Raw genomic sequence first — 7,598 nt, 5'->3', positions numbered from 1 at the left:
TTCCAAAATTTTTGAAAGCAATAAAGATCCCTGCTAGTCCCTGTAATTTGATTGCATCACAGAAGAAAAGCAAAATCTTGTACTCATGACCCTTACTATATTCCTGAATCCTACCTCATCTTTCTCTTTTTCCTCATTCCTGCCTTATACTAGGATTTTTTTAAGTTTAAAATTTCCCCTGGATTGAAAAGTTAATGGCAATAGCATAGTTTATTCAGCGAGGTATGTCCCCTGCTGAATAATAGGTGGGTGCAATTTATTGATCGGCCGTAAAAGTCATGCATTATAAAGTGCCCAGCATTTGAGAAAATGGTTATAAAAATCTAAATCCCTACTGCAGTACAATGAGCAATAATAAGGTTTGAGTTGTGAGATAAGAGGAGTGAAATACGTTGGGAGCATCTGTATTAACTACGTGGTCTGCAAAGCTTGTGGAAGCGGAATAGGAAAATGCAGTACGGATGGTGAACGTCCCACCAGCCGAGCGGTAACAACAGTCTCAGGGAGCAAGGCTCCCGCCTTTCGGGCGCAGCCTCTTGTCCCTCGGGACCTACATGCCATGGTCCACCGTGCGGGATGTGTTCTGTGTCTTTGATGCCGACGTACTTCAAGGACTGTGTGACAGAGTGCCAGTGCTTTCTGCTTGGGGTCGGAAACCCAGGAAACAATAAACGTTTATGGAAGGCGGTAAAACTTTAGGGCTCCATTCACAACAAACGTTAAACACATGACGTCCTGCTGAAGCACAGGCATCGCTGGGGCCCTGCGCGGCCACGCTCCCCCTGCGCGGCCGAGGCTCCGGCTGGGGCTCCGGCTGGAGGGGACAGGCTTCAGGTAGAAGAAGGTTCTTTTCCCTCTTTGACAACAGGCAGCCCCCATGGCCCAGGGGCTGTTACTGTTGGAAAGGCCTTTGAGCCCAAATGTTTTACATAGGGTTCCTAATTTTCTCTTGTTTTAGGGGCTTCGCTCTGGCCCCCCCCCCCCCAGGTTCTCTAACTTTCCCGACCACCCTCGCGGTGCCGTCCCGTGTCCCGAGCCCTCTCCTGAGTTCCAGGCGTCCGTCTTCAACCATCTTGAAGGCATATCCACGGAGACATTTACTGGGAATCTTTCTCAACCTTACATGTTCAAAACTGCACCAAACCAGCTTTCTTCTGAGTATTCCCACTTCTCAGCTGTTACCGACTCAGCTGGTCAAGTAAGAAACCCTGGGATCTTCCCTGATTCTGCTCTGTTGCCCAATCCTCCTTCCCACACGGTTAGCGCTCTCATCTCTGCTTCCAGAACAGAGCCTGTATCTGCCCACTTCTCTGCATTTTCACTGCTCCCCACCTTGTTGAAGAAACCTGTATGTCCCCAGTGAGGACTGCTGGCCCGTCTGCTTCCAGCCCTGCCTTCTGACAGCCCATTATGTCTTTACACAGCAGAGTCATAAGAAAGCAAAAAGAAATCAAAGTCAGATCACATCATTTTCCTGCTTAAAAAGAAAAACCAGGGGGAGGTGCCAAGATGGCAGAGCAGAGACTCACAGCTCGCCCTCTCGCACAAACACACCGAGAGTTACATCTACAACCCACTGCACCACACAGAACGCCGACTGAACTCTGGCAGTGTCTCTCACTTCGAAATATAGGAGAATTCTCACAAAATCCAATCAACAAGTTCATACTGTAGAACACAGGGAACTGTATTCAATACCTTGTAGTAACTTATGGTGAAAAGGAATATGAAAATGAGTATGTGTGTGCTCATGTATGACTGAAGCCTTACGCTGTGCACCAGAAACTGACACACTGTAAACTGACTATACTTCAATTAAAAAAAACATATATGTGTATATATATGAAAAAAGAAAGAAAAACCAAACTCACAGAAAAAGAGATCATATTTGTGATTCCCAGGGGTACGGGGAGGGGAGGGGGAGTGGGTGAGTGTGGTCAAAAGGTGCGAACGCAGTCCATAAGATACTTAAGTACTAGGGATGTAATACTACATAAGGGTGACTACAGTTACCACTTCTCTATTGTCTGAAAGTTGTTAAGAGTTGATCCCAAGAGTTCTCATCACAAGGACAAAATTTTTTTTTCTTTTCTTTTTGTATTTATATGAGATTTGGGATGTTAACTAAATTATCGCAGTAATCATTTCACAATATATGTAAGTCAAACCCTTATGCTGTACACCTGAGACATCCACAGTGCTGTACGTCAATTATATTGCAAATAAAACTAGAATAAAAGCTAGAGAACTAGAAAAAAATAATTTTAGGCTATTTCAATAAAATTCTGATGGGTAAGGGCCGGGAATAGATTCTTTCAATATATTTTACGATCAGCAGGCCTTTTTAAAGCTTAGGTCTTCTATTTTGTCCTCCGAATGATGACAAAGGGAGAAGAAAAAGAAAGGTGGTTAAAGGGACAGAAAATAGGTCATTTGGAAGAGAGTTTTTAAAAAAAATTTCTACCTTGAAAAAGAAAAAGTTAAAAAGAAAAAGCAAAACCTTTGTTGTGATCTGACAGGGGCCTATTAAATCACCCCTGCTTACCCTCAAACCCCCCTCCTAACCCTCTCCTCTCATTCAATCCATCCTTGCCCCACAGTTCTTTCTGCTTCTCCAATAGTTGAGGATTGGCCGCCCTCCCACCAACCCCAGTGCTTTCCCTTCTGCCTGGAATCATCTTCCCCAAGATGAAGGTGTCACCAGTGCCACCCCCATCATTCAAGTTCTGTCCTAAAGCGGTCCCTTCAGAGAGGGCCTCCCCACAGGTGGTCCTATGTCAGGTCATTCTGTATCCTTCCACACAAACACACCGAGAATTACATCTACAAACACACTGAACCACACAGAGCACCAATTGAACTCTGGCAGAGTGTTTCTTGCTTTGAAATACAGGAGGATTCTCGCAAAATCCGACAAACAAGCTCATACTGGCTGCACAAGGGAACTACATTCAGTATCTTGTAGTAACTTAGGGTGAAAACTTACTGCCTTTTGTATTATACTAGTTATTAGTCTTATTTAGAAAAGTTTTCACTGAAATACCCTAACGCATCCATTGGTTGACTGTTTGGGGTCTGTTCAAGGCAAGAATGTGACCGTTCCCATGTGTGGGGACACCGGTCTCTTCACTCTGTGACCCCTGCACCTCTGTAACCTTGGTGCCCAACGTGGCGCCTGGCACCCCACGTGGCAGACAACGCGTAAGTCCTCATGACAGAAAAGCCTTCCTGGATTCCTGCCTCAGTACTCTATTCGGAATTAATGATGCCTTTCTAGCATTTTCACAGAAACGTAGATCAAGGGAGAAGTGATTTTAATAATATTAGTAACTGTCAGTCATGAGTGCATGGTCCTAGAAGGGACCATCTGAAGTAGCCAAAATTTAAAAAAAATAAGTGATACGGAACTGAAAGAGGACACTGAGGTTAAAAAAATAACATTGGAAATAATTGCTGGAATGGATAATCTGATAATTTGAAAATTACAGAAGACTAAAGATAAAATTCATTAGAACCCTGTAGCCTGACAGACTCCCCTCAGCAGCCGAGAAGCAGCGCGTTGTAAGAGTCACGCACGGGAGAGCACACCCTCGTATGAGGCAAGAGAAGAGCTTTTCTGTGAGCTTCTGGTCACCCAAGGGCAGCGGGAAGGCAGATCCTAAAGGCGGACGTGGTGACGGACACGAGGCCGGCGTCCTCCGCGTGCGGCTGGAGTTCCCCAGACACGACTCCTTTGAAGGATCCAAGCCGTTCCGGAGTTCAGTCTGCCGAAGTAGAAGATGCTCCCTAGGAAGCCCAAGGACTTGGGGGACCTGCCTGGCAACTGCTACCCGCCAGACTGTGTGTGGAATTTATCTACAAGCCGCACTTTCACAAACTCTAAGTGAGAGCTTTAAATTGCAAGGTCACTAAGGCCTGGCAGACGCGAAGCTGCGTGACATTTACCTAGCCTCTGAATTCCTGAAACTTCTCATAATGCCTGTGACGTAGCAGACACTCGATAAATATTCACCGAAAGGATGAACGCAAACACGCAAGCATGGGAGCCGTTAGACTTTGACACGGTTTATATTTTCGAGACACCACCTCCCCCAGAAGGTTCCTCCGCTCAACAGGCTGTATTAGTTCCTTCTCTGGACTTTCAGGACCCTCCGTGTCACTTACTTGAAGAGCTCACGTCTCTACTCTGACCGCTAGACTGTGACAGCAGAGAGGCAGGCGTTCTTGGCTGACCGATACATACACTGTCTCACACGGAGCGGGCTTCAGTAGATGTCTGCATAATAAGTGATCTGTACTTTGTAGTACATTCATGCCCACAAACTCCAGGATCTAGCAGAGTGTTTGGTACATGATAGGCACTGAAAATTATTCTTATGAAAGAATGGGTCAAAAGCCCTCTGTCTTTAGAATCAGTCTGAACACTGAGATAACTGGACCCAAAACTCTGGAGACTAGATCTGACATCCCTCACAACCGAGAGTTAGATGAAGACCTTTTGAAATCTTAAACACTGAAAAGACTCTGCAATTTAAAGTGAAAATAAGACATATGAATAGTGAAATAAATTTTAAAAAAAAACCCTTGTTTCTAGAATGTGAGGTTATGAAGTCCATCAAAGGTAGAAGCTCTTTTGGGCTCCTTTGGGTACCTGCAGCCTAAGAACATGCTGTCTGCTCTGTGATTTATCTTATATCGAAAGAGACTTGCCCAAGGTCATGCAGCTAGTTAACGGGAGAACCCAGCACAGGCTCATGACCTTGCCTTGAGGATGCCCTGCTCTTAATCCTCACCACCAGGTTATTTCTGGACGTGTGTCTGGGAATGCCACCAGCCAGTGTCACCTCAGAAAGCTGGAGTCAATCCAACTAAGGCAATCTTGAACAGACTGGCTGGCTGGCTCTGGGCAGGGCTCCCTGAATTCTCACAGCACAGCCGAAAGTCCCTCCTGTTCACCCCCAGGGAACCAGCCAGCTCGGCTACTGCCCGGAGGTTAGTTCAGGGCTGGAGAGAACAGCCTCAGGGGAAGCAGTAAACTCGGAAAGGCGAGGTGGTGCACTGGCTGCCGCAGCTGAAGGATGCTAACGGATTTCATCTCCAAAGGGTACGTGGGCTTGGAGCTGGGGGAGCTTTCAAAGGAAGGTGGGAAGTCACAGAACAGGGAATACAAGAGGAACTACAACCATCTGTGAGGGGTGACGGGGCCTGGGTGGGAGGTGACAGAAGGGATGTTGTTTTGTAACAGTGTATTTCCTCAATCAGATTCAGTGTCAAGTTGGACCTCGGACCAGTGGTTCTCCTGGGATAAAGACAGCAGCTGAAGTATGTAATTTTAGTTTCTGCTTCTTTAATTCAGAATTTCTCAACCTCGCGTTACTGACATTTGGGGTGGGATGACTGTCCATTACAGGGTGGGGGGCTGCCCTCCCCATGTGGGTGGTTAGCAGCATCCTGGCTTCTACGAATTAGATGCTCTCAGGTCATCCCCACGCCAGTCATGATGGCCAAAAATGTCTCCAGATCCTGCCAGATGTTCTCAGGGCAGGGGTGGGGGCTGCAAAATCACCCCCACTTGAGAATGACTGCTTTGAATTAACTGACACTATTCATGGTAAATGAAATCCTCAGACGCTTCCAACATCTGCACATCATCCCTCAATATCTCATGTTTGGGGCTCGAAGAATCTGTCTCTCTCTTCCTATATGTACAAGGACATGGGGGAGAATGGAAAAAAAAACTGGCTTCAGTGGGATTTTGAGTCTCATAAAGGGAACAACTCAACTTAACATGCAAAACTAGGAGAAGGAGAGAGAGAGAGAGAGAGAGAGAGAGAGAGAGAGATGTTTGAATATTGCCAGCCGCCATCAACTACACTGTTACGATGTAATTGACCTATTAACTTCCCAGGAAGATAGTAACTAGGAGGTGAATTCAGTTTGTTGTAAGAGGTCTCAGAGACATAGTTAATTACTGTTGTCAATCCAAATGACAGTATCATTCTGCGTGGAAAGTGTAAAATAGAAATTTTCTTACTGCTATTTAACAGTCCATGCTGTATGTGAACTCAATTTTCTCCATTTGGAAAAGGGCCCTGGTATTTGTAGAAACAACCTAACTGTCCCTTGAGTGAAAAGTGAAGAAGTGGATTGTAGTCTATTTATAGAGCATCTTTCTGTAGATAGAATGAATGAACCAGATGTACGTAATCAACCTGGGTGACTCTCCAAAGCACCATGTTGTGTAACAGAAGGCAGACTACAGAAAGATACTTTACTGAGATACTATTACGTACATTTTTCAAATCCACAGAACAAAATTGGATATTGTTTGTGGACATATACCTGTGTAGTAAAAGCAAAAAAATGCATGCAAATGTTAAACACATAAAAGATCATCTTTTTTTTCTGAAGAGAGGAAGACGAAGGGGGAAGTTAAGAAACGGCTCTATTAGTGTATACATAATGGCTACTGAGAGAGAATGAGAGAGAGAAGGCGGGACAGCAGCCTTTGGCAACACAGTAACATGTAAAATCTAGATGACAGTAACATGGGTGTTATTTATTTTCCTTTTTGGGGGGTTAAATTTCATTTTAAAAAATTAATAAGATTGAGAACAACTGGACATCCACATGCAAAAAATAAAAATCTAGGCACAGACCTTACACTCACCACAAAAAAATTACTAAAAAGGAATCACAGACCTTGTGCAAAACACAAAATGATACAAATCCTAGAAGATGACACAGGAGAAAATCTTGATGACTTTGGGTTTGGCAATGACTTTTTAGATGTGACACCAAAGGCACAATCCAAGAAAGAACTGACATGCTGGACTTCATTAGAATCAAAGACTTCTGCTCTGAGAAAGACACTGTCAAGAGAATAAAGCATCAATGCACAGACTGGGAGAAAATATGTGCAAAAGATGTGTCTCATAAAAGAACTAAATCTCAACAGGAAGGAAACAGACAACCTGGTTAAAAAAATGAGCCACAGACCTTGACAGACATCTCACCAAAGAAGAAACTCAGATGGCAGATAAGCTGTGAAAAGATACTCCACATCATGTTGTCGGGGAAATGCAGGTTAAAAACAACACCGCACACCCGTCAGAATGGCCAAAACCCACAACACTGACACCTCCAAATGCTGGTGAGGACGCGGAGCAACAGGAGCGCTCATTCACTGCCGGTGCGAATGCAAAACAGTGCAGCCACTTTGGAAGACAATTTGCTATCAGGGAACACGAAACTCCTGGGTCAGAGATAAAACCAACTTATTATTACTCGTAGCAGTAGCAGTAGCAGCAGCCAGTGTATCCGGAAGCCTCACCCGCCGGACCTTGTCTTACTGCCCTGGCTGGAACGTCCAGAACAACCCTATAGAATAGCGGTCCTCTGGTTTGCTTCTAAGTTTAGTGGTCATGCCCAAATGTTTCAACACTGAGTTTGAAACTGCTTGTCCTGTTTAGGATGTCTCTATTTATTCCTATTTTTAAATATTGATAATGGTAAATTTTACCAAATGTCTTTTATTCATCAGTAGATTTCATTACAGTTTTCCTTTCATTCTTCCTTCACCACCCCACCCCACCCCA

Source organism: Camelus ferus, chromosome 19, assembly GCF_009834535.1.
Source record: "Camelus ferus isolate YT-003-E chromosome 19, BCGSAC_Cfer_1.0, whole genome shotgun sequence".
Taxonomy (NCBI): Eukaryota; Metazoa; Chordata; class Mammalia; order Artiodactyla; family Camelidae; genus Camelus; species Camelus ferus.
The sequence above is the reverse complement of the archived record's forward strand: the minus strand, read 5'-3'. Positions refer to the sequence as shown.